Source organism: Pteronotus mesoamericanus, unplaced genomic scaffold, assembly GCF_021234165.1.
Source record: "Pteronotus mesoamericanus isolate MK-2021 breed Mesoamerican mustached bat unplaced genomic scaffold, CSHL_Meso_final contig_98, whole genome shotgun sequence".
Lineage (NCBI taxonomy): Eukaryota > Metazoa > Chordata > Mammalia > Chiroptera > Mormoopidae > Pteronotus > Pteronotus mesoamericanus.
In genome coordinates, this window is record NW_026555295.1 from 7,166,176 (window position 1) to 7,192,845 (window position 26,670).

A 26,670-nucleotide genomic window follows, 5' to 3' on the forward strand; every position below is an offset into this window, starting at 1 on the left:
ACACTTCCCGAAGTCAGAGTGTCTTCTCACGCCCTTCTCTCTGCGCTCCTAGCCGATTGAAAAGTAGTCCCGGAAGGTGAGCCGCTGTGATTGGAGAACGGCGATAATCAGATGGTCTGGACTCAAGAGTAAAGGACTATTTGATGGCGCCCAGCAAGTCGAGGGAGTAGAATCAGACCCCTTAGCTACCTCGTCCACATGTGCACAACTTAGACTTTACCTCCCTCAAGGGTAAACGTGGGAGGTAAAGAGACCTTCCGCTGCGTACAGCCCGCGCGACCCGGAAACAAAATCTTTTAAAAAAATTATTCACACACTCGAGAGGCGGGAGAAATTGACGTGTCGGAAAGACTGGAAGGCTTCTCCTGTTGCTAAGCAACTAGGCTGGAGAGCAAGCGCAAGCAAAGGCGGATGTGGGGCTACCTGAAGAATCAGTGACTGCCGTTCCCCTGATACTCAGAAGACCAAGTGAGTGAGTCGCGCCCTGCTTGTCCTCCTTTCTTAGCCAGCGGACCATCCACCCCAGACTGTCAGGTGACGAGGTGGGAGGTTTGCGGGGACGCTCTCTGCGGAGGCCGGGACCGCGGGTCCTCTCCTCTCCACAGGCAGGTGAGCCCGGGTCGTAGGACAGGGTTTTTGTTTTTGTTTTTCTTTCTTTAAAAAAAAAAAAATAATAACTTGAAGGTCCGGGATGCAGTTTTGCGCCGTCGGGCGCTGGCTTTATCGACCCAGGTGCTGATATACCCGGCGGCTGCGCTCGAGCTCGCCGGTCCCTTTTCCGCGTAGTGTTGGGGCAACGATATTCTGGAGGGTCCCCTCCCCGCTGTGAGATGCAGCTCTTTAAAAGTTAAATGAAAAGCATTGAGCGCCTGTTTTGTGGGAGGTGAGCCACTCCGTTCCTGGAGCTCACGGTCCACGGATCTAACTTTTTCTCCATGTCCTTGTGAATGTTGACAGTTTTGCTCTTTCTCTTTTGGAAACTGGGTGTTCCTTAAACCATCTTGATCTTTAAATGATGCCACACCTGCACTTCTAAGGAAAGCGTGGCAGCCTAATGGGAGACATTGATTGTTTCAGGCACTCTCAACTGGTAAAAAACTTAAGAGGTTTTCATTCATAATTTATGCTGCCAAGAGAATTTTTGTGTTCTCTGAAACCCTGTTTCATGTGGATAGTAAAATGAAGATGTGATGCTTTAGAATAGTATATATGTAATGAATGTAAATGAAATATCTGTACTAGATAACATTGGTATAATATTTTTTTAAATCATTGGTAAATGAATGCGAAGTGGTATCTTTAAATTTTTTGCTCTTCAGTTTTGGAGGGTTCGCTATTTTGGGAGAGTAATATAATACCTTACTTTTCAACTTGATCTATCAATAGCATTTATCATAACTGAATGACTCGACCTTGAATCACTATTCACTTGGCTCTCAGACAAGATTTCTGGTTTTCCTCTTATGTCAGTGCTTGCCCCTTCCCAGTGTTCCTTGCCAAGTTCTTTTTTACTTCTGACCTCTTAACATTGGAGTGCCTGTATATGTTTGCCTACACTTAAGTGATCTGTTTCATGAATTGCATGGTTTCAAATGCCACTTCTGTGTCAGAAAACTCCCAACATGCAAACATATGTTAAGTTCCTGGTTTTTTTTTTAAGGCTCTTGAGCTGTGTTGTCCAAGACTGTAGCCTCTGGTCGCACATGGCGATTTAAATTTAAATGAATTAAAATTAAATAAAATGAAAAATCCAACTCCTGTGTCATACTAGCCACAGCCACATATCAAGTGCTCAATAACCACATGGGACACAATACAGAATATTCATCATCACAGCAAGTTGTTTTGCACAGCTGTTAGAATTTAGTGAAAACAAGGCATCAGCCAGAGCAGGGGCAGCTGTAACTTATCTTTGCTGGGGCATTTCTTTAGTCACTGTGTTCCCTATAGAGTGCATAGCTGTTTGTGATACTCAATACAAAGGAAGGATATTGTCAGAGAAAAGGAAGAAACCCAATTCTTGTCTTAACCATAACCTTCTTATTGTGGAAGAACACATATTCACATTCTCCATGTGTCTATTTAGAAATGTTTACAAACATTACATTATCCTGGATCTTGAACCAGACAGCATCAGCAAGCCTACCGCCTTCAGGAGAAGTTGAGAAAGATGAGTCGTTCCCCTGGTGACACCAAACAACATTTGTCTGCTATTATTCTGAAATACCTATGTCCCTGCCACATTTTAAGTAGATGAAAAAGCATGTGCCAACGTAGAGGCTTAAAATAGCGTGACCAGCTCAGACCCTACCAATAATGGTGGTAAGGAGAGAGAGGAATCCAGTTGGGACATCTCTATATTTTAATGTGTGTAACAGGTCTATGTTGATATGTGCTATTTATGAACTTTCATAATATATATTTTTATTTGGAAATATTTGCTTTCTTTGTCCTTCTCTCTATTATGAGTTCTTCCTATTGTGTTGCTGGGTTTGTAATTTATAATATTTTCAGTTTAGGTTAAACAAACATTCTTTTTGTCAATCAAATTTCACAATAATTGTAATTTTTAAGAAATGAGAAAGAAGAGAGATGTCACTGGAGAGGGACCTAAGGGGAATTTAAATGTATTGGTGGGTAGAGAAAACATGGGGTATTAATTTTATTATTTGCGCAAATGTACTTACCAGCCAGCTTCACACAGAATATTACCAACCCCTTCGAGAGATAATATGCTGATATAAACACACACATATATATTCACTTTTGTGATTATAGATATATTTTGTGATCATAAAAAGAAAGTAACAGGACTTTCTCTGAGTCTGAGTCCAAGCAGTGGCCGGTGTAAAGAGCAGTTTCTACTTGTAGGATGGGGAAGCAAGACCCGTGGGAGAGACCCCTTCTTCCCAAAACTTGGACTCAGACCTCTTCAGAAAGGGCATGTCTGCCATGGCTAAATCATCTGCAGAAGTGCCCACTGTCAGGGGGGACACTGAGACCTGAGGCTGCAGCTGGAACTTGTCTCCTCAGCAAGGCTCTTGGGCTCTCATGCTGAATATTCATAATAATGGAGACCAGAATCCAGAAGGGACGTGTGTCACTGCTGCTATTACCTTATAAGGTCACTCCACTGCCCTCTCTCAAGTTGGCAAGGGAGAAGTGTTTAGAGTCTAGGTCCAGAGTCACAAAGCAGGCCAAAAAAAAGTAGATTTGGATCTGAGAGATAATAAACTGATAACAGACACACCCATGTGCCCACCAACTAACTTCTACAATTGTTAAACATTTTGTCATATTTACTTTATCATCTCTCTATACATCTGTACATTCCCATGAAGTCTTTTTTTGATTCATCAGCCCAATGATTATGCTTTGTTTTAAATTTTGGATTTAAAAATTATCTACAAAACTAACTTTTGGTGGGAAAGAAGTCACTGTAGTGTTTCCCTCGAGGGTTGGGAGTTGGGGGAAGGGTCGCTGACTGGGCATAGGCATGAGGGAACTTTCTGGGTGACAGTAATGTTCTATGCCTTGATAGGAGTTTGGGTTACAGAGATATCATCATTGGTAAAAATCTGGAAATTGTACACTTAAGATTTGTGCATTTCATATTTGTAAATTTTATCTAAAAACTTAAAATTTAAACTCTAGTTAATGATAAGAATGCTGAAATATTTAGGGGTGAAACATATTTATGCCTGCAACTTCCTATGAAAGTCATTAAAAATTGAAGATGGATTGATGGATGTATAGAAGGATGGTTATGTTCACAGAAAATTAAAATATAAATAAACCAAATATATGAGGAAATACTGTATAGTAAAACGTTGTAGAATTTAGGTGGTGTGCACTGTACAGTGCTTTCAACATTTCTGTATCAGTGATAAGACTGATAATTGCCTTGAGTTCAGATATTGTCCTATACATTGATAAATGCCTCATAGAACACAACTTGATGCCTTCTTCACAGTAGGTATACGAGGGGTGTCTGGTCTTTTGGCATCTCTGGGCCATACATTAAATACATTGTGATACATAATCACAAAAAAATCCCATAATATTTTAAGTAAATTAGTGATTTTGTGTTGGGCCGCATTCATAACAATCCTGGACTGCATGAAGCCCACGGGCCGCAGGTTGGACACCCCTGGAAGTGGAATGCTTTTAAAGTTGTCATTGTGGAAGTTGGAAAACTAATCTGAGCTTAATGAACCTAATCAGTTTCAAACTTTTTGCTAGGCAGAAATTTTATAAACACAAATTATACTACATATTGGAAAATGATTGGAAGAAGTTGTGAAATAGTATATCTATAATTTTAGATGTAATTTGATACTTTAATAAAAATTTATATATTATCAACTTTTTGGTAAATAGACTATTATTGTTTACCAAATCATTTAGTTAAATTATTAGGCTTAATCTTTAGGCAGGATTAAGAACAGTTTAGATTTTAAAATATGTATTTAGCAAAATTATCTTTTTTTCCCAATATGATGCATTTATTATCTAGTATGCTTGGTTTGCCTGGGGAATATACTGTCATGGGCGCCATCTAAATCAAACTACTGAGAACTTTAGATGGAGACCCCTCAAAATAGGTATATGTTATTTTTAATGGTTTCATAATCTTGCTACAGACTTTAGAGTTTATGTTGCAAAATGTTTATTATAAAGATAAGACGTTGCAAATTGTCCCCAAAAGATGGGATTGACTGGGTAAGTATTGCTGTTCATAGCATTGCTTCTGAATCTAAGTCCCCTGCTCCTTTATTTTATTTATTTTATTTATTGATTTGAGGGAGGGAGGGAGGGAGAGAGATCAGTTTGTTTTTCCAGCTATCTGTGCATTCATTGGTTGGTCCCTTTATGTGCCCTGACGGGGGATGGACCCTACAGCCTTGGCTATCAGGACAACGCTCTAACCAGATGAGCCACAAGGCCAAGGCCCCCCTACCCCTTTTTTAGTTGAACAATTCAGTGCCTTAGTTCCCAAATCTGTTTTTGTAATACCCTCCCATATTTGACTGTTTACTTTTAAAGAATTGTGGCACAGGAATTTGGGTATTTATATGTTCAATTTAAAATGTAGCCTCTGTAAATGAGTCAGGTCTTCATGACTTGCAGCTGGCATTTGTCATGTGATGGTTTCCTTGGTCTGTCTAGTTCATGTCAAAAGGACTCCAAATTAAGGGAGGTGCTGTTTTTCTAGACCCTCACAAATTTAATCATACTGTATTACATTTTACAAAAAGCATATATGTTTATGTGTGTGTACATATAGTAAAAATACAGTATATAGTACATAATATTGAATATATAATATATAGTTTAATCTGAAGTAGAATGAATATTTTTCTCATTTTACAGTTTAGGAAACTCAGTTTCAATGGTATGAGCTCTTCTAGCCAAATGTCCAGGAAATTAAGATCTTACTCATTTTCTAAAACTACATATTTCATCACAATTTTAAAATTAACATCTAAAATATATCATATTCATATAGTTGTAAATGTTGTAATTTTCAGTTTATTATAAGTATTGAATTTTTAAATAAAACTTTCTCTTCCAAAAATATGCAATGGAATCTAGATATACTAGTGGTACTAAAAATCTAAGTTACGATAAGATTAACTTTTACACTAATTGTTTTTTCTTTAAATATATTAATCTCTTAAATCATGTAGAAAACAAAGTATTGTTACAGACTGTTGTTACAGTAATACTAGCTTTTATAATTGTCCATGTACCTTTAATGACATTTCTTATTTCTTCATATGGCTTTAAGTTTCATTTACTCTCTAGTGTTCTTTTATTTTACCTTGGAGGACTCATTTGAACATTTCTTGCAGGGTAGGTCTAGTGGTCATGAATACCCTCAACTTTTGTTTTCCTGGGAATGTCTTAATTTCTCCTTCACTTTTGAAGGACAGTTTTGCCAGATATAGGATTCTCAGTTGACAGTTTTTTTTTTCTTTTGCACTTAGAACACATCTGCTCACTGTCTGCTGGCTTCCAAAGTTCCTGACTAAAAACTTGCAGGGAATCTTATTAAGGATCCCTTGTATGTGATGACTTACTGCCTTGCTGCTTTAAAGATTCTCTTTTTGAAGTTTGATTATAATGTGTCTTGGTGTGGGACTTACAAGTTCATCTTAGTTGGAATTTATCGAGCTTCTTGGATGTTTATTTCATGTGTTTCTTCAAATTTGGAAAGTTTTGGGGCATTATGTATTCAAATATTTTTCTGTTTTTTTCTCGTCTCTTCTGCTTCTGAGACTCCCAGGATGCCTACATTGACATGACTGATGGTGTCCCACAGTTTCCTTGGGCTCTGTTCACTTTTCTCCAATCTTTTTTCTTTCCGTTTCTGAGGCTCCATAATTTTCATTGTCCTATCTTCAAGTTCAACAAGTCTTCTGCCTGTCTGAGCCTGCCTTTGAATCCATCTAGTGAATTTTCATTGCAGTTATTGTACTTTTCAGCTCCGTATCTTTTTTCTGGCTTATTTTAGGTTTTCTGTTTCTTTATTGATATTTTCATTTTGTTCACACATTGTTTTGTTTTTTCTCTACATCTTTCTTTGGTTCTTTGATCATGTTAAAGAGTTGTTTTAAAGTCTTTGCCTAGAACATCTGCCATTAGGTTTATCAGAGACATTTCTTTTTTTATTTGTTTGCTTTGAGTGGGCCATCTTTACTATTTTTTGTATACTTGTGATTTTTTTTGTTCTTGTTGACCACTTTTGAATCTTATTGTGATAACTCTGAAACTCAGACTGCATTTTTGTTTGTTTTTTGTTTTTATTTTTTGATTGTTGTAGGCTGTCTCTGTGCTGAAGATCAGACTAAAGTATAAACTTAACGTCTGCCTAGGTCTTTTATGAGCCTTTCTTTGGGCATACATTCTAATTTTCCATGTATAAACAATTTTTTTTTTAATCCTCACGCAAGGATATGTATCCTGATTTTAGAGAGAGAGAGGGGAAGGGAGAGAGAAGGAGAGACAGACAGACAGACAGAGAAGCATTGATGTGAGAGAGTAACATTGATTGGTTGTGTCCTGTATGCAGCCAATGAGGGATGGAACTGGTAATCCAGGTATGTGCCCTGACCAGGAATTAACCCACAACATTTTTGGTATATGGAATGATGCTGTAACCAACTGAGCCACTTGGCCAGGGCTGCAGTGGTTTTTGAATGTTGTAATTTTTAATGTCTCACTCCCTAAAGAGGAAAAATGAAAAGGAGATCAAATGGGCTCTGGCCCTTTAAGTTTCTGGGACATCATTTTAGCCAGAGGGGGAAGGGGTTGCAGCAATGAAGGGAGATGCAAAAACAATGGCCATCTACGTCTTCGTCTGCAATTCTGTGATTAGAAACGGTAGTAAGCAATCAGAGGACAGGTCCCTAGTATTTGGGGGACAGTTCTTTTGTCCCACCTGGTTTCCACAAACTGTGTGCAAGCTGCTTTACAGACATGTGCATAGATGCCTGCCATGTGACTGGGGGGGTGAGGGTTGGGTAGCTGCTTACTGCTAAGAGTTATAATTGCCTGAAATTACTGAAATTACCAGTTCAAGTCTTCCCCAGGAAGTTGCAATCTTTCCACTGACTCCTTAGTTCCAAAATAGTTACATCGGGTTTGCCAGTGTAATTGTTTTGTAGGTAGGGAGATAGATCCCTGGTGTTTCCTACTCCACCTCTTCTCAGAATCCTCTCCACATAAACATTTTAAAGTGGAAGGATTATACAAGGCTAAAATTAGTTGACTTAGCTAATAAAAAAAGATTGGATTCTCTTTCTTTAAATGTAAGAATAATGTTGAGTATCTTGGAAATTATTTGATTGGTTTAGATGACATGCAAAATTGCTTTTGAAACTATTTTTAAATAACCTAAAATGGATACAGAGTATTTTAAAAATAATGATTACATTCACTTCAGTGAGTCTTAAACATAGTAATTCCAAAATCAAATTTATTCATGGAAGAAATAAAAATACTTGTAATTTAATTTAAAATTGTTACAATGAGAACAGCTTCATTATTATTTTCTTTTATTACTAAACACATATACAATTTACACACATCCCAATATATTTAACTATAAAATATTGGACCAGAATGTTCAGGAATGATGAAGCAGGATATTTTAACAGGATGGAAGTTGTACTTGTGTAATCTTCAGGTAATTAAGTTTCTGTGAGTGGTCAAGAGGTAGAATTGACTAAAGTCAATTACTAGGACCTCCTCTTTCAACTTCATGTATAAAACAAGATAAAATATTATCCATCAGGATTCTTTTTAATAATTACTTATTTCCAGGAATGTGAACTAACTAACCTTGAATTTTTTTATTTTGTGACCTTTAGTAAATTTCTTGGTCTCTGTAAGTCTCCGTTTATGGGTAAAATGGAGATAATAACATAAAGTGACCATAAAATCTGAAAACATAATATAGTGATTACACTCCTATAGTTATCCATTTAAATCAGGAGATGTACAAGAATGTTCATAAGCACTGTTTATAAGAGCAAAACTCTAAACAGCAATTTGCCTATCAATAAGAGAATGAATGACTATGTTGAAAATGAATGGACTATATGACTACACACTCCAACATGGATGAATATCAAAAATGTAATGTCGAGTGAAAAAGGAAAAATAAATAATAGGATCATACTCTGTGTATGATCCTATTACTTATAAAATTTAAAAAATGTATAAAAATCCTATTCAGGGTTTCATACATATCTGGGAATACCAGAAAGAAGAGCAGGGAAATGATTAATTCAGAATTCAGGGTAGTGGCTGCCTGGGGAGGAGAGGAGAAGTGCAACTGGGGTCTTTGGAGTGCTGGTAATCTGCCTTTTTTTTTTTTTTAAGGTTTTATTTATTTATTTTTAGACAGGGGAAAGGAGGGAGAAAGAGAGGGAGAGAAATCTGTTTGTGGTTGCCTCTCACACGCCCACTGTTGGGGACCCAGCCCGCAACCCAGGCATGTGCCCTGACTGGGACTCATCTGACTGGGAATAACCTTTTGGTTCGCAGGCCGATGCTCAATCCACTGAGCCAGGGCAATCATCTGCTTTTTAAGGTGTGTGGCTACATAGGTAATTTTTCATTTATTCATTTTTAAACTTTTAATATGATTTATCCCATTTAAAATACATACATACATTTGCTCAATCTTCTTTATATATTTTATAAAAATATATATATAAAATAAATATATATGTAAAATGGCTTAGAGCCTTTTATTATGGAACAGCAACTTTGAAAAGAATAAAGGTATCTCATAAATCTCTACCCTAACAGAAGGATTTTCATATATGAAAATCCTGTTCAAGTTTTCAAGGTTAGGTTTAATCAGTCATCTTGCTGTTTGCTTTCTATTTGTCCTATGTATTCTTTGTTCCCTATTTCCCCTTTTTCTCTTTTTTTGGTTAATTGAAATTTTTTATGATTCCATTTTATCTCCTTTGTGAGGGTATTAGTGGTAATGGTTTTGTTATTTTTGTGACTACCTTAGAGTTTATAGCATTCATCCTTCTGTCACATCTCCCTTTTAGTGATTCTGTATTATTTCACTTGTAGTGTAAGAACTTTCTGTAATTTACTTCCCTGTCTTTCCTCCTGACCATTGTATTATGGTTATCGTACATTTTACTCCTACGTAAGTTGTAAGCCCCATACTACATTGCTACTATTTTTGTTCAAACAATTATCCTTTAAAAAGATTTAAATAATGAGAAAAATATCTAATCATGTAGCTACCATTTTTTAGTATTTTCATTTCATTTTGTAGGTTCATGTTTCTGATATGGTCTGATTTATTTTCCTTCTGCCTAAAAGACTCCCTTTTAAAAATATTTATTATAATGTAGACTGAATGGTGAAGAATTCAGCTTTGTATGTATGGAAAGTTGGTTTTGTCTTTGAGTTTTTAGACATCTTCACTGAGTATAAAATTCTAGGTTGATAATTTTTCCTTTCAGTACTTTAAAGATGGTGATCTACTGTCTTTTCATGTGTCTTGTTTCTGATGTTATCTGCTGTCATCTTTATTTTTCTTCCTTTGCACTTAAATATCTGTTTTTTTAATCTCTGGTTTTGAGTAATTTGATTATGGCATGCCTTGGTGTAGTTCTTTTTATGTTTCTTATGCTTCGGTTCATTGAGATTCTTGGATCTGTGGGTTTGTAGTTTCTAAAAAATTGGGGGAAATTTTGGTCACTAATTTCTTTAAACATTTCTTCCCTACCTGCCCCTTCCTCCATCCTGCCATTGTTTTGAGGACTCAAATTTGTGTATAGTAGGCTGATTAAAGTAGTACCACTGCTCTTTGTTCATTATACAAATTCTGTTTTTTCTGGGTTTTATTTTATGTTTTAATTGCTATGTCATCAAGGTCTCTAATCTTTTGCAACATCTAATATGCTATTAATTCCACCCATTGTATTTTTCATCTCATGTATTACAGTTTTCATCTCTAGATGTTTGATTTGGATATTTTTTATATCTTTCATGTCTAAGTTTGTTGATTATATGGAATACATTATAATAATTGTTTTAATGATTTAGCTACTTAATGATAATATCTTAAAAATCCTGTCAGAGCTGGATTGGTTTTGATTGATTTTTTCTTATTATGGATCATATTTTTATCTTTGGCTGCCTGGTAATTTTTTTTATTAAATGCCAGACACTATGAATGTTATCTTTTTGGTTGTAGCATATTTTTATTTTTCTATGATTTTGAGCTTAGTCTGGGATGCAGTTAAGTTACTTGAAAGTAGTTTGAGCGTTTCAAGATTTGCTCTTAAGATTTATTACGTAGTACCCGAGTAGAGCTCAGTCTAGGGCCAATAGTTCCCTACTTCTGAGGCAAGTCTTTTCTGGATACTCTACTCAGTTACCATGAATTGCAAAGTTTTTCTTTCGACCTGGTAGAAACAGGCACTATTCCTAGCCCTCTATGAGTGCCAAATACAGATCTCTAATCATTTCTGGTTGTTCTCTGGTTTATGAAATTTCCTTATATGTGGATATTGTCAGTACTCAGCTGACTTCTCACGGGGAAACTTCTGAAGGTCTCTGGAGTTCTCTCTTTGTGTGTCTTTCTCCCTTCCAGAGAATTCTAACTACGTTGTCTTCCCCAATCTTACAGCACTCTCTTCTCAACCCAGGTTGTTTTCTGGGCTCCTTCTGGCTTTCCCCATCCTGTGCCATCCATACCTTCTCTCTCCTAACACAGCTTCATATGCCCACCAATAAGGTTTTTAGTTCTTACTTTCTTTTTGGTAAATAGGAGCTCTTCCTCTTTATTGCAAGCTCAGCTATTTTCAAAACTTATTTTTTATTTTTAAATTATTTTAAATTCACTGAAGAATTGCTGGAAAATACAAAGAAATTCGAAGACCCCTCACCAAGATTTACTAATACCCTGTCATTTTTACTTTATCACACACATTCTTCCTCTCTTTCTCTCTACCTCCCGCCAACCAATGTAATTTTTTTCTGAACCATTGAGAATAAGTTGAGGGCATCATACTCTTTGTTTTTTTTTTTTTAAAAAATTTTGTTTATTTACTTTTAGATGAGAACGGAGGGAGAAAGGGAAAGATCAGTGTATGAGAGATCTATCAATTGGTTGCCGCTCATGTGCTCCCAACTTGGGACCTGGCCCACAACCCAGGCATGTGCCCTGACTTGGGAATCAAAACAGCAACCCTCAGGTTTACAGGTTGGCGCTCAATCCACTGAGCCACACCAGCCAGGACATCATACCCTTTTTATCCCTATATCTTTCAGTAATATTTTCCAAGAACAAGGGCATTCTTATCCATAACCACCATACAATTATAAAATTCAGAAAATTTAACATTAATGCATTATAGTTGTGCAGGAAAAAACTCAGTCTTCTAAGTTTCTCCTTTAGTCCTCAGAGCACTCCACTTCTGACATTTCTAGTTGCCAAATAGTGAGGATTTTTCCCATACTAAGCAATTCTGTAATGTCACCTGGGTGTTGTTACAGTTTAACTCAATTCTGACACTTAATTCTGAGTCCGATCATGTAAGTTAAGGTCTCAGTACCACAAAGCTACCCCTAACGTCAATGCCAGAAGCAAGTGGTAGCTTTCCAAGTTACCCATTAACTTCTGTCCAACTTGGCTACAAATTATAGGTTCCCCTGATCTCCCCGACTTGGATTCAGTTATTTGCTAGGACAGCTCACAGAACTCAGGGAAACACCTACTTATGTGTACCAGTTTATTGCATAATAAAGGATTTGATAAAGGCTACATATGGATAGCTAAATAAAGATATATTTAGGGCAAGATTTTGGAGGGTCCTGCATGCTGTTGGGGTTTGTCACCCTACCAGTATATGATGTGTTCACTAACCTGGAAGCTCTCCAAACCCCACAGTATTGGGATTTATATGGAGTCTTCATCATGTAGGCACAATCAATTATTAACTCCATTTTGAGTGCTTCTCTTTCTATAGAGAATGGAGGAAGGGGATGAAAATTTCAGCTTCTCTTGGTCTTTTTAGTGATCAACCCCAATCCAACAACCATCCAGGAGTCCACTCAGAGTTGCCTCATTAGAACAAAAGACACTCATATAACCCAGAAAATGATAAGGGATTTAGGAGCCCTGTATGAGAAACTGGGCTCAAAGACCAAATATTCAAGCAAAAGATTTTCTTAGTGCTCTTACCACTTAGGAAATTATAAAAGTTTTAGGAGCTCTGTGCTAGAAATTAGGGTCAAAGTCTAAATATTAGAACAAAAGATCCTCCCAGCACCCCTACTTAAAAGGGTTTTATGTGCCCTGTGTCAGGAACCAGGGGCAGAAACCAATGTATATATTTTGAATTCTTTCACAACTAGTATTATTTGTATTCTCTCATATTCATAATTCTACCAGTTGTCGCAATAATGTCCTATACTATTTTTCCCCAGTACAAGATCATAGATTAAATATTTTTTATTTTATTTTTTGATTTAATCATAGATTAAACTTAGATGGCATGTCTATAATCTGGAACAGCTCATTAGCTTTCTTTGTCTTTCATGACACTGACATTTTTGAAGAGTATAGGCTGTATATTTTGTAGAATGTTCCCCAATTTGGGTTTGTTTGAAGTTCTTCTTAATTAAATTCAGGTTATGCAATTTTGCAGGAAGACTTTCTAAGAGATGTTGTGGTCTTATCGGGGCATTACATCAATTTGTCTTATTATTTGTGAAGTTAATTGTAGTGGTTTGAGGTGTTGTTCACCAGATTTCTTTCCTGCAAAATTACTATATTTTCCTTTTGCAATTAATAAGTAATCAGTGGGGACATACTTTGAGAGTATATTAATATCCTGTTTCTCATCAAACTTTAGCCCATAGTTTCAATAGTTACTGATGCTTTCCACTTGAATCAATTATTACTGTGATTGTAAAATGCTTTTCAAAGTCTGTGATTTCTCTAACATTTATTAGATGACATTCTACTGTAAGTTTTTTTCCCCTCATTATCTACTTGTTTCTTACTACTAAGTTCTGATGCTAAATATATTGATTTTCTGTACCAAACAGTTATCCAGGTTTCCTCAGACACCAACTGGGTTTTCTACAGTTCAGTTCAATTAAGACACTAATTACCTGGAGTTAACAAGACCTTCCAGATTAAGGGTTCAGTCCCACAAGACTGCCTCTACTTCAGAGCCATCGCAAGTCCAGGCCTCTCCCATACTTCTGACCAACTGGCTGTGAATTGGAGGGTTTTATGACTCCATCTCAGGTTCAGTAATTTGTTAAAATGGCTCACAGAACTGAGGAAAACAGTTTATTTGCTATTACTGATTTGTTATAAAAGATGTAACTCAGAAGCAGCCAAGTGGGAGAGATGCATAGGGCAAGGTATGGGGGAAAGCGTACGGAATTTCAATGCTTTCTCTGCGTGTGTCACCCTCCCAGCACCTTGATGTGTTCAGAAACCCAGAAGTTTTCCAGACCCTGTAATTTGGGAGTTATTGGGTTGGCCAAAATGTCCGTATGGTCTTTTCCATAAAGGAAAAGACACATTTTTCATTTTCAGTCATGGGTTCTTGGTTATCTATTGTAATTATCCATTTAGCTTTAAGAGTTCACAGATTTATCAATAACCTGACTTTTTAAATCTTTCTGCTTTTCTTCCTGCTCTTAACTGTTTGGCGTATCCATAGTTTCAGAGAGCGAGAGTGGGAGGGAGGGGCTAAGAGGGAAAGAGGGAGTGGGGGTGGGCAGGGAGAGAGTGGGGGGAGCAGAGAGGGAGAGGCAGGCTGATGGGCTTGGGAGGTCAACACTGTCGTTATTGGGGCAGAGCTTCCCCTACCAGGCCCCTCATAGTTTGTTTACTGATCTCTAGACTATGTCAGGTGCCCATTTCCAGCCCACTCAAGTGTGTGTGGGGGGGCAGTTGGAGAGGAGTCGTGATTGTCAGAACACATATTATCCCTTTTCACTGGAATATCCTGTGGCCAGCTCCCCTTGCAGTATGGCTGGTGGAGAGGGTAATTTCCCCAAGTGGCTACAGAGGGTATAGTTGGCAACATATTTCTGCTTCCTGGTTCTTCATCCTGGCAGAACAGAGCCTACTCTGTCTGTTGGCAGTGTAAGCTAAGTGATTTATTTTGAGTTATTTTAGAATATTAATATTGTGATATTTATTTTCATTTATTTTAATTACAATGCTGAATATTGGTATAAAACTAGGACAAAGATTTTAATAATTAAATACCTTGGATTATTCATTAAAAATATTGTGAAACCATGACTGTTAATTAAGTCTGCTCTATAAATTTGGCTTAAATGGTATAAATATAACTCAGAATGTTTTCTTATACTTCTCTGTTATCACAGTGCCATCATTTAGTATTTTCCTTGAAAGAGCTATTTAGCACTTTGTGAATATCTGTATAGACTAGCAGTTAACATTTTCCAAAAGCCAAAACTAGACTTTCCACAATGTACAATTTGCCTTTGAAAATTGTTTGCATTGAGTATCACTTGTCCATGTATTCTTGTTATTTAATATGACTAAAATACTAATAACTAATTGTTTGATGTGCAGTATTTTAGTTAATTCCATGTATAATTAAAAAATTTAAATACATTAACATTTCACAACATAGTCTGTGATTGGGATTAGGTCTGTTTGTATTTGCTGTTCAAATACTCAGTGTAATATTTGATATTTGGATAAAATGCTGTTTTTCATATCAAGTATATTTGTTTAAACTTTTAGAGGATATGTACTAGGATGCCTGGAAAACTTGTATTTAACATAAAATTATTTGATTATTTTCAGATATTAAAAATACAGAACAGTTTTTGGAATCCCACAGGCTTATATGACCATTTGATTTTGCAGGTTTGCATCCTTTAATGATATGTTTCTTTTTTTGTCATACATAAAACATTTGATCACTAGGTCATGCTCTAAATGGGAGAAAGGGAGGAAAAAGTGAGGTTGAGATACCCTTTCAGTTCTTTACTAGAGAACATAAAACTACCCCATTTCCTTTAAGCAGACTCTCCCGAATAATTAACTTTATTTCACAAGAAGAAACACATCTTTATTTTAAAGTACAATACTTTCCTTGTACATCATGTGAATTCTTAAATGTGTTGACATTTAAAAAGCTGTCTGACTGAACCAACTATTTACAACAAGCCCAGGCCAGCCAGAACTGCTTTGGGAAGGGCATACAGACTTACTGAAGTTAAAACTACTACAAGGCATGATTATTCTAGAGACATGAAGTCTGGCTTTTGACTTCAGGAAATACCACTTTGGAAATTACTCTCTAGGTAGGATTAAATAACAGTTTGAAATATGCATCTAAAATGAATTAAGTTACCATACTGAGTGGACCTCATCAAAGAATTTTTAAAAAGCATTCTGGTTACTATTATTTGAAATGATGCTGAGATGCCTTACAGTGAAGGCTTTAAAAGGCCATGGTCTTTCCTGATTGTGAAAGTCTGATTATTATAAATTGATTATCAGAAAGGTATTTACTTGTACTATTTAACCTATGTCTAATCAGAAAGATAAAATTGCTTAACTACATGCCTATAAAAAGAAAAAAAACTCTTAATGCCAAATTAATTATGCTCCTCATTGTAATATACAACTAGGTGAGAGTTAAAATACAGGAGTCTAGGATTCATAGTTATTTTCTGGATTCTTTTTCTAAGTGGTGGAAATCGTTATCCATTTAATCTTAGGGTAGTTCTCATTTTTATGCTGTCTGTAGCATACATATGGGCATATACATATACATGTACATTCTCTATGCTGTGTGCTATATATATGTATAGTAATATAAGTTTATGTATACTCTACATTGTATGCAATATATAGTGTACAGTATATATTTATTATAAAAATAGTACATGTGTTTATATATATACACATACATAGCGCATGTGTGTATGGAGACAGACATAATGTTTAGTAGAGAACTGCATTTCTAGGCTATTTCTATCATGTTTTTAGAGAAATATTATTGTATCAATGATACTAAATCTCTTTAGTTATAGCAGTTACTTTCTAAGCAGCTCTTTGCCATATTTTTTAAAGGTTGTATTATAGAATTATTAGTGGCAGTGTTGTATGTTTATCTTTTTATTTTAGCCCTCTACTAAGCAGGCTGTTGTTAATGGATACTCTTTAAAAGACGGTATGATCATAACTTTTATACAAATATAAAATGAGCACGAGTCAGTGATTCTGTTTAACTCATTAATTAATGATATTATGATATTGTTTGCCTGTTTCAAGTACCACTTATTTATAGTCAAATAAATGCTGAAATGAATTTACAAATCAATGTAGAACAGGCAAAACTGATCCCTATGACCTGGACAATAATCAGGACCAATTTGCAATTCTGTAGACAGGAGTCATTTGTATTACTATCAATTTTATACAAGTTAACTTCTCTCTTTGCAGAGTTATAAAAAAGCCTTGTCAATGACAGACAAATGGCTGAGATAGCCAAGACACCCATTAAATTTCAGTCTTTCACAAATTTTTCTTACTTTCAATACTGACTTTTTCTCTGGTACTTATATTAGCTTGATTTTAGTAGTTGCAAGAAAGAAATCATTTCATGTCCACCTAGTTATTTCAGTGTAGTCATGTAAATTCTGTGAGGGTAGGCACCCCAAATTTCATAAATCTTACAAATCAATAATATGCTGTTCTGGGTGTAAATGCAAAAGTTGAATGGATAAAACCTGTGTCCTGCTTCAGAAAGTAGAAGAAAATAGGGTTTTTAGAAATAAATTTAATCTTATTTTAATTTTAATGGAGGAGCCAGTTATTTGATGGAATCCACCAATGAATACTTTTGAAAAGCAAGAATCCTCTTTTAATGGCATTATTTCCTCCTTGCCTTATTTCATAAGTGAGAGCTTTGTATATCATATTTTAAGTTAGGTATAACTGCAAAATAATTAGAAGCACCGAACTATGAAAGAAGGTAGCATGGTGTTATGTTTATGAAATCGTCATATTGTATGAAGCACCGAACTATGAAAGAAGGTAGCGTGGTGTTATTTTTATGAAATCGTCAAATTGTATGATTTGTTCTGATGTTTGCTCTTGTCAATCATTTATGCTCTCCATTCTGTAATAATATATTAGATCTAACAGTTGCATACTCTTCTTATTTTGGGGAAATATTAAATATGGTGAGGTAGGCTCTACCTGTTTACTTTGGCAGACGGTGAGCCAGTCAGATAGTCCTGCCTAGGGCACTGCCTCCTAAGGGGATGATGGTGTTAACTTACTTTGGTTAAACAATGCAGCTGTGGACTAGTTGAGAGTTTGGCAGCATGAAGTGGAGAATGGGGATGAGTATTCAATGCGTTCTAAGGGCTTTGGGATCTGAGAGTATTTATGGCTTAGGTTTTTTTATCATACCTTGCCTCCTTTGATTTTCTCTGGAGCCTGATGTTCTAAGCTTCCATTGATTCTGTGATTTACCTGATTTTCGTGCAAGGAATTTCTTTTCTGTTAAAGTTCATTGGAATTGGTTTTTGTTTCTTACATTAAAAAAAAAACCTCGAGTAGAAGAATCAGCAAAATACATTGTTATGTTTCTAGGTATATGATCATTAAGCACTTTTACATCAGACAAAGTGAAGTGTAGCTATTGTCTGTGGGGAAAATAGAAATAATGCTGGTACAATGTAGGTTGCTGAATTATAACCTAATAAACTGTGTGAATTAATTTATGGAATAATAGTGACAACTATGAATATGTGACTTGAAATATTATCCAATTTTACCTGTGGTCACATGACCAAGAATATCCTTTGAATATTTAAAACTTTTCTGGAGTCTTAAAATGTTAACTGTTTCTAGTAATAGTAGAGTAGCTTGTATTGAACTAATCCTTCTGCAGAAAACCATTAAAAATTCTGGACAAAATACAAAAACTGCACAACTCTCTGAAGGTACTGGAGAATGACCATAAGCAGGAAGAAATCGAAGGGGCTCAACACTGGAAAGAGAGAATAACACTGGACAGGTGAAAATGAAACCAGCAGACCTACACTACAAAAAATGCTAAAGGGAGTTCTTTAGTCTGAAGGGAAATGATAGTAGGTTGAAACTTGGATCTTCTGAAGGAATGAAGAGCATCTGAAATGGAAAATATGTGGGCAAATATATTTATTTCTCTCAAGTTCTATAATACACATATTCTTATTTAAGGTAAAAATTATAATGCTTTATTGTGACATATATATCATATGTGAATATGATATATACAGTCATTTTAACATAATGTTGAGGAAGGGAATTGTAAGGTTCCTACAATTTACATGAAGAGGTACAAATTTAACTCCCAGTGGGCTCTGAAAAGTTAAGGATATATATTATCTTTAGAGCAACCATTAAAAAATAATGAAAAGAGGTATTGACAAAAGATGAGGTCAGCAGTTTTCAATATGCTGGCATGCAGCTGAATCCAGATTTCAAAGGAGTTATGAATTTATTTAAGCGATTAGATATTCAAACAGAAGTAATTTTTACATGGTTAGTAGAAAATACCAACAGCCTGAAATAATGCTGAAACTCTCTAGTAAATAATAATTATAATAGCTAACATATATTGCATGCTGTGTGTCAAGCTGTTTTCATGTATTGTCACATCTCTTCATTACAACAACCTTAATAGGGTAGTTGCTATTATTAATTCCATTTTATCCCAAGGAAAGTTTGGCATGTTGGTATTAAATAATTTATCCAAGGTTTCATAAGTGTCAAAGCCAAGATTTAAACCCAGGATGCCTGACTTTAGAGCTTGTGCTTCTTCTAATGACTATATTATTCTTCCTCAGAAAATGCAACCTAAATTAAGCTTCATGATTAGCATATTGCAAATAAAGTGTGGTATATGAATAACACTAAGTTACAGGTAAAGCCTTTGTTAAAATAAGGAATATGAGAAACCTTCATTTCCATTTCTGATGTTCTTGGTATTTTGTTTTCCCCATGTATAGCATATATACACTTCACCCTCCCCTGTGTAAACTTGATAATGATCATCTGTGTAGACGTATTTCCCTAATCAATCCCTGGGGCAGGTAATGCCTATCCCAGATTCTTCATCTTTTGGCTTTATTTTGTTTTTAGCCTTTCCTTTACTCTCATGGCACCTTTTTCAATATACCTGACTGGAAAACAAGAGCTTCCATAGCCCAAGCTAGCAAAATTAAGGGTAGAATGGGTGAGATGAAGGCTATGAGAAAAAGAGAAAAATCAGGCTGTTTGGTGGGGAAGGACATAAGCATTTTTTGAATCCCTTTTTTGTATCGGGTTCATAAAAATCCTTCTCGATTTTGTCCTCTGCCATTTCTGTTTGATGATACATAGTATATGTATATTTTCAAACTTTTTAAAAATAATAAAGAACTTTTTTCCAAGTTAAAAAATTTCATTTTATCGCAATGTATAAAACAAAAGTGATATTTTATTTACAATGGGTATTTTTGTAAGTTCACATTTGTAGTGTTTGTATTAAGTCAATGAGATTAATCATGTTTTGCTAAAAGCAAAATTTGAAAATGAGAATTGTAGATAATTTTGATCTTAGTTCCAGCACTCAGTTATTTCTGCAGTTCATTTTAGTTGCTTAGTATTGAGATAAGTGATGAAAAATGGCCTGACATGGGTGGAGAGCCAGTCATTCAACCACAATTCCTACTCCTTTCCTTTGGTTATTTTGAAAAATTATAACTATATACAGGATAGACTAGAGGTTTGAGGCATGTGAGAGAATCTGAAGGGCCTTTTTGAACTGCTCATTAGGGTGCTTCCTCTGCTGTAATCAGACAGTTTATTTTGAGGGAAAGAGCCTGGTATATTGGAGACCCAAGAGAAGCTGGTGAGCCTAAAGCTTAGCAAGGTGTAGGATCAGTGAAGTTGAACTTGGAAGAACTTGCAGGCCAAGGGAAGGAAAACAGATGGGAATTTTCAGTGGATTTGAGGCTGGAGAGGGGCAGGATTCATTCTGCATCTTGCAGGGCCTGCCTGCAGCGTAGAGGAGGTATTGAATGTAGATTAGTTGGGGATGCTGTAGTAAGTTGTGATGGTGGGAGAGGAGATGGAAAGAACTAGACATTCAGAAATATTTCAGATGTAAACTAGACAGGACTGTAGGTGATTGTTGTATATGCACCTGTGGATGGTGAGAGAAAGGGAGGTGCCAAAGATAACTCAGGGTTTTCATTTGTCAACTCTCTTTAACTTTTAAATTGTGTTTATAGTTATTTTATTCAACATGCCCAGCCAGTTTTACAATTTTTTTGTATAGTTCTATAACCTCTAATAGAATTTAGTGCTTTTTAAAAATAGATGCTTAACTCATGTGGGATTCCTGATTATGTCACTCCTGTTTCATCCTTGGTTTTTAGATTGCCTAGCAATATGATAATTCATTCATCAAATATTTGAGGTATCACAATGAGCAAGGCACTGATTAGAAACAGTAAGTGATTCAGAAATGAATTGAAAGTAGGCATGGTGCTAAATCACTGACACCTTGTTTTCCTTAGTTCTCTTTCAGGGGTGTCCAACCTGTAGCCCCCAGGCCCCATGCAGCCCAGATGGCTGTGAATGTGGCCCAACATAAAGTCTTAAATTTACTTAAAACATTATGAGATTTTTTTTTGTGATTATGTGTTGCAATGTATTTAATGAGTGGCCCAAGACAACTCTTCTTCCAGTGTGGCTCAGAGATGTCAGAGGGTTGGACACCCCTGTGTGGTTCCTAGATACCTTACTGTAATTTATGTCCTGTGGAGTTTGAATATTTCTTTAATTTTCTGAATTTATTAAAAATATTTACTATGTATTTTCAAGGTTTATACCTTTTAGCCTATTTTTTATTGGTTCTGACCAATGATCATCATACATTTATTCGAACCCTTATTGAACCTAATTAATTGTACTTTTAGCCAAGTATTGTAATGACAAACTCATAGGTGTCTGTCCACTGAAAAAAATACAAAACTAACTTTTCAAGGGATCTTAAAACAATGCTCTACAAACTTTGAGGCTTGCAGTTTTTAATTCTAATATGTTGAGATTTAATAATCATTCCTTGCTTAGCCTGTTTGTGGCTTTCAAATCTTAGGATAAATGCTATCGCATTTTACTTTTGTCTTTTAAACAGAAATAGTTCTGTCTTTTTGATCTATATTTTTACAAAAATATACTCTTGATTGCTTTAGCTGTTCTCAAAGGGACCTTGACCAGGTTTGCTATTTCCTTTTTGGTTTATTAGATATTTGATGGTTGTTTCAGCCAATTATCTGGGTGATGGATAAAAATACTTAGCTAACACTTGGCCTAGAACCAGCTTCTAAGCTTTTATTATTTCCTTTTGGATAGTTCTTATCCATTGATAACACTTAAAAACAAACTTATAACCAGTTTGTAACCACCTAATAGGTATGCATTAATATGAAACCTAAGAGACTTTCTAAAATTTCTCTTTTGTTCCTTGATTAGGCTATTTAAAATTTCTCTTTTGTTCCTTGATTAGGCTATTTAAAAAGTATGTTGCTTAGTATCCTATTTTTTGTAATATATTGTATGTTTTCTCTTTACTTTTTCTAGAGGTAAAATTTAGATTAGTTGGCCATATAACTTTCAGAATCACTGACTCTAATGTCCTGATACCTTCAACATTCTATATCCCAATGGAATTTTTTAAATTAGGCACTTTTCCAATTTTTTTGTTTGTTTCTATGAATTATTTTGAATAATAACTATTAACTCAGTTCTTTTAGCATCACAAGATGGCCTTCATTGAACTTTTAGATTTAAAAAAGATCAGTTAAGTCATCTTTAATTAGGCCCTTTCTTGTTTGTACTTAATTTTCTATCCAAACAATTATGATATTTCTTGTTTGTTTTTTAAGTTCTGTTTTGGAAAAGAAAATCATCTGTGTCTTTAGGGTGTGCAAGTTTTTGTGTAAGTTATGGTCTTCTGAATTTTCTAACTACTGTTTCTTCTTGAATGACTATGGCTAAATTTGAGATCTTAAAAAAATTAATAGTGTCTCAGAGTTAATAGCTTAGTGCAAGTTTAACTTTAACAACTTCAGAAATATAAATGCTAAAGACTTAGAAAAAACATCATTTGAAAGTTTAATTATTTTAATTTCTTTTATACTTATATTTTTATAAGTTTTAAATAACAAAATTTTAAAATTTTACTCCTTTTGATTGATGATGGCAAGCATTGAAGAAAAAGTCAACTGTGTTCTTAGTTAGCTGAAATCAAGTTCATGTTGACAGTAAGAAGAAAATTCACTTTCTATTAAAAGAAGGAGGCACCCCATAGGCATTTAATTAACTACTGGATGAAAAAGTCAAGGACTCAGGGCTTAGTTTACAAGAAGCCTGGATCCGGGAGACGCCAGCAAGTCAGAGACTGTGGCTGAAATTGAAACGGTGTTGGCAGGAAGTCTCAAAAACATGCACTGCACATCTGCTGAATCAAATATTCCAGGAACCACAGACTACAGAATTCTAACAGTGAAACTCCAAAGCATGCCTGTATGTTTAAATGCTACAAGATGATTACCGTGCTAAGTTAGACTTCTGTCAACTAATGAAGTGAAAAATTAAAAATTCCAATTATACTCTTGACAAGTTGACCTTTTCTGATGAATCACCTTTCCCCCTATGTGGCAGTATTGTTTATCACGTGTTATTTGTCGTGTTTGGTGTACAGGAAAGCCTTCAAAAGTTTGGCAACATGAGAATCTTCAAAAGTTAACATTTGGTTTGCTGTTAGGAAGTCTTGCGTTATTGGCCCTCCCTTTTTTATTGAGAAATAATTCACATATAAAATTCATCCTTTTAAGTATACAGTTCAGTGATTTTTAGTACACTTATGCAGTTTGCAGTCATCACCACTATTAAAGTCAGAACATTTTCACCATCCCAGAATCACATTTCATAGCAGTCACTGCCACCACCCCCACAATTTTCCCCTTGTTCCAGCCCCTGGCAACTAATCTTCTGTTTGTCTCTATGGATTTGTGTAGTCTGTATTGTTCATATGAATGGAATTATACAGTATGTGGCCTTCTGTGTCTCTGACCCTTTGTTTCTGAATAATATACAAATCAGCGATGAATCTTATTTAGCAGTACTTTAGACTTTCTTCATTTCCACGTTGCAGTGATCATTCTATTAAATAATACCCCTTTTCAACAAGAAAGAACACCTGTTATTATGAATTGCATGTGCGATAGTTTCTGCCTGACTTTCTCAGTCTAGTGGATTAGTAGAGGAGGTCTACTTACTTGCCCTCGTCCATCACCTGTTCTATCTGTATTAGACTTTTTTGTGACATCATATGAAAACCATTGTATATTTATCACAACTTTTTTGTTTGGATGATCATAGACTAGAATTACAAGTGCAGTTATTTTAGTTACCGAATCTGCTTTGGGCTATATATGTGTATGTATATGCATATGTGTGTATTTGTGTATATTTCTACATATATTTCCTAGCTCTGACCCCTAAGAGGGCCTAGAAGCAATGACAGTCTAGTAACAATGAATATACTAGTGCTCAAATCTTGGTTTCTAAATATCATTCTCCATGCTCCTTGGAGAAACGGCTTGTTGTGCCAGAAATCAATGAAGTGTTGAAAGAATGATAAAACCATGTTAAAAGCACACAGGCACCAGCTTGAAGGAGCGCTACCAGCCAAATCAGTGACATGTTGAACATCCAAACAAATGATAGATTGAACTCATTGAATAAATTGAAATGCTTGAGGATGTACTGATGTAAATAAATGAATAAATAAATGAGGTTAAATGAAATGCTCTACCTTACAAGAGAATACCAACTAATAAATCTAGATAAATGTTAGAATTTGAAAATCACCTTTGGCAATGCTCAATAATTGATTTAGGCAAAATCACCAATGGATGCTATAACTAATGAGTGAAAGTTTGATGAGAAGCAGGATATTTGCATAGTTTCAAAATATCGCCCCACAAAATACTTACTAATTACTTTTTAATAAGTACAAAATACTTATTAACTCAGAGAAATTTTGGCAGGTGCCATCTTAACCAAGTGATAGAAATTACCAATCCCAGTAATAGGACAAATAAACATTGTGTGCCTCCTGATATAAACCTAGAAGAACATAACGTCAGTTCTGTGGCATTCTTGCCAAAAATATGTAAATGACATCCAATCACAAGGAAACATCAGAATAATTTAGATTGAGGAACATTCTATAAAGTAACCACCATTTATGCTTCAGAATTGTCAAGGTCACAAATGACTGAGGAAGTATTTCAGATTGAAGGGGACCAAAGAGACGTGACAGTGAAATGCAAAACACAATTCTGGATTGGATTGTGGACATTTTTGGAAATATTGGCGACATTTGAATTAGGTCTCTGCTTTGAATAATAAAATGATATTACTTAGTTGATTTTGGTGATTGTACTGTGGTTGTGCAGGGCAATGTCTTTGGTTTAAAGACATATACACAGAAATGTTAGGGGGTAACGGCACATAGTATCTGCAACTTAATTTCAAATGGTTCAGAAAAAATTTGTATGTGTGTTTACGAGAATTTAAGTTTATTGAGGGTAACATGCTAACAAGTGAGGGAGTTGGATCAAGGGTTTTTATGAATTCTTTGTACTGTTGCAACTTTTTGTTAGTTTTAAATTATTCCACAGCAGTTTTTAAAATGTTCTTGTATCTTGTAAAGTTGAGGAGTTCTATGACCCAGTTCACACTGAATGCTCTATTTAGCAAGAAAAAGTTTTTTCTTAAATGATCAGATTAATGTAAAGGTAACTTTAAACTCACCTTTATAGAAAATAAATGAGTGAAAGATTATGCTTTGAACATAACAAGGTTGACATGGGATTTTTGTTTTCTTTTACCTTAAAAATTCTTATACTCCAAAGTGCATAAATAATTTTTAAACAGAGATGCATGAAGGGTAAATATCCTGAAGGACAAAATATCCCAGGCATTCATCCCCTGACCTAACCAAATGACTGACCTTGAAGCAAGTTCAAGCTGCAGAAGTAACTGGCTCTGGCATGTACCAAGACTGGGGAGAATACTTCCCACAACTTTGACATAAATACTTAGTCTTTAAAGAGAACAAAAGAAAAAAATAGTATTGTATTTCATAAATAGAATTTAACAGTTTAACAGTTCACCTTATTCACTTGTGATTTTATTGTTACTTGGGGAAAGCTGGTAAAGTTAAGCTTATTTTTATATCCATTCTTCACCTTGGTCCCCAACCTCACCCCACTTCCTTAAGGTGGGGGGCAGGGGAACTGAAAGCTCATGTGTGCACGTGCACACGCTCTCTCTCTCTCTCTCTCTCTCTCTTTAGCTGTACACACACACGTGCGCGCACAATTTCATTTATTTATTTTTAGAGAGAGGAAAGAGAGGGAGAAAGAGAGGGAGAGAACACTGATGTGTGAGAGAAACATCAATTGGTTGCCTGTCACCTGCGCCCCAGCCTGGGGCCAGGCCCCTAACTCAGATATGTGCCCTGACCAGGAATTGAACCGCTACCATTAGCTTTGGGGGATGGTGCTCAACTAACTGAGCTGCACCAGTCAGGGCAAAAGCTTTTATTATATTCATTGTTTTGCCCAAGTGTCAGTGTAAGGCTGTTGGATGCTTTCAGTGCCATTAGGCCTAGACAGATTAAATTTCATTTCACACCCTAGTTTGGCATTGATAGCCTTTTGCAGTTTAGTGGTACCTATTGTTCCAGTTTTTCTTAACTGTACTGCCCAGTAGATACTGTCTTCAGACATACGTGTTTTGTTTTTTTTTTACCCCTGAAAAAAAATCTTTGGTTCTAACTACATGTGATTCTCTCACCTCTATTATTTTCTGAATTTTGCTACTTTTCCGACAAAGCACATCATGGCTTCTATTTGTTTCTGGAAGCAGTTTCTCATTCTTGGTCTATGGTGATTTTCAGTAATCTTATAGATTGTTTGTTAATGCGTTTTCTTTGATTTAATCATGTATTTCCCATTAAATCTTTTGCATTTTTGTTTTACTATTTATGTCTG

General features: G+C 35.5%; 1 protein-coding gene across 1 annotated transcript in view; it reads left to right on the forward strand.

Annotated features, from left to right (window-relative positions):
- The first annotated feature begins 77 nt into the window (after window positions 1–77).
- WDPCP (WD repeat containing planar cell polarity effector) overlaps window positions 78–26,670 on the forward strand; it is a 357,672-nt gene continuing 331,079 nt past the window's right edge. Inside the window, exon 1 of the mRNA XM_054586899.1 lies at window positions 78–609. The gene's annotated coding sequence lies outside the window, so the exon portion shown is untranslated. The remainder of the gene's footprint in view (window positions 610–26,670) is intronic.